Raw genomic sequence first — 1997 nt, 5'->3', positions numbered from 1 at the left:
TTTGATGGTGGTTTCTTGCCGGGTGGACACATCTTGTCGACGGTAGGGTGCCGTTCGTCCTGAACGTTGTGGTATGTCAGCCATCTCTGCATCATGGTTTTGCTCCTCCATGTCATCCGCCCAATCTCGCGTGCACGTAACTTCCCGCGTGTCCGTTTTTGGTACAGGTGGAGGGTCCTTCCGACTAGCTGTACCGCCTGGAATGTGGATTCCACGGTCGGGTTCAGTGTCCTCGTTTCGGGTCTTCGTTTTTGTTATTCGAACTTCCGGAGGAGCTGCTTGTGTCGTCTCCGCCAATTCTTGGCCTATCTGTTTCGCCTTTTCACGCAAGATTGGCGCGATTTCTGCTGCTCCCTGACGGGCTATTCGATGTTTCTTCCGTTGCTTTGGTGAAACAGTTGTAGGCTGCTGGTCATTATCCTCCGATGTTGCAACTGTGTCCTCTTTGTGGTGCCCGACTTCTTCGAGTGGTTTGCACATGCCTTCTGCTGCCGTCTTAGCCTGGTCTTGTTCTGCACACCTGTCAGTTTCCTCGTCTTGTGAGTGTGCTGGACCTGTAGCTTCTGTGCTGATAGTATCCATGGCTACGGTACCATCGGGAACGTCGGCATAAGCAACGACCGCCCTGTCGAAACACATATCTGGGGCGACGTCACTGCGAATTGCAGCGGCGTACGTCACGGGTAGCGTGGCCATCTGACTAGGCGGGTCTCGCTCCCCAGTCGGGACTCGAACCCGGGATCTCCTGCTTACATGGCAGACGCTCTATCAATCTGAGCCACCGAGGGCACAGAGGATAGTTCGTCTGCAGGGACTTATCCCTTGCACGCTCCCCTTGAGATCCACATTTCCATTCCCCATACGAATGTAGTGGTGTGGACATGTTGGGAATGTGGATCTCACGGGGAGCGTGCAAGGGATAAGTCCCTGCAGACGAACTATCCTCTGTGCCCTCGGTGGCTCAGATGGATAGAGCGTCTGCCATGTAAGCAGGAGATCCCGGGTTCGAGTCCCGGTCGGGGCACACATTTTCCACATGTCCCCAGTGAAGTATATCAACGCCTGTTTGCAGCTAGGGTGTCTATTTAATTATCATTTCATTTCTAGCAAAGCTGCATGGTCATCCACCGTATGTGTTCTTTCGGGAACAGATACTACCGTCGTATATAGTATACGTTAGTCGTACATCCCACATTAGTTTCTACAGTTATTTCACGCAGTGTTGCTTGTCTGCTACCACTGACGACTCTACACAAACGCCGCTGCTCTCGGTCGTTACGTGAAGGCCGTTGGCCTCTGTGTTGTCCGTGGAGAGAGGTAATGCATGAAATTTGGTATTCGCGGTACACTCGTGACGCCTTGCATCACCGAATATTGAATCCCCTAACGGTTTCCAACATGGATGTACAATGGCTCTGACTCCACCTACCATTGCGCGTTTAAAGTCTGATAACTCGCGTCGTGCGGCTGTAGTCACTTCGGAAACTTTTCACATGAATAATCTGAGTATAAATGACAACTCCGTCAATTCACTGCCCTTCTATATCTTGTGTACGCGATACTACAGCCATCTGTAAATGTGCATATCGCTCTCCCATGACTTTTTTTCCACCTCAGTTTAATTCCCTAGTGTGGCTGCTGTTAGTGTCCAACCAGCGGTGTTGGATTACACAGAATGTACCGGAGAGCATAGCATGATGGCAGGAGCGGATCTCAAAGGATTACAATGTGCTTGGTGCAAAATGCGGCGATCCTCCTTTGTTATCGACTGCAACCTTAATGACGAGTATATCTGTCGTTACATTTCCATGCACTCCAACATTGAACCACGGCCATATCCAAACACTTTAGAAATGCGGATACTGTACTATTTGGCTCGCTGGGAAAATGGAGACCCACATTTAGGAGCCTTTCAGACTCCGTCAGGTAGTCATTACTCTGATACGAAACTTCCTTGCATATTAAAACTGAGTGCCGGAATTGAAAGAGTGAGTTGA

At 50.2% G+C, this 1997-nt stretch overlaps 1 non-coding gene across 1 annotated transcript; it reads left to right on the top strand.

Annotated features, from left to right (window-relative positions):
• Positions 1–949: 949 nt before the first annotated feature.
• Trnat-ugu (transfer RNA threonine (anticodon UGU)) lies at positions 950–1024 on the top strand. Its single transcript has one exon. It is a non-coding gene; the product is annotated as a tRNA-Thr (tRNA).
• Positions 1025–1997: the final 973 nt, after the last annotated feature.

The sequence above is a fragment of the Schistocerca nitens genome, chromosome 7 (assembly GCF_023898315.1).
Source record: "Schistocerca nitens isolate TAMUIC-IGC-003100 chromosome 7, iqSchNite1.1, whole genome shotgun sequence".
NCBI lineage: Eukaryota > Metazoa > Arthropoda > Insecta > Orthoptera > Acrididae > Schistocerca > Schistocerca nitens.
The sequence above is the reverse complement of the archived record's forward strand: the minus strand, read 5'-3'. Positions and strand labels throughout refer to the sequence as shown.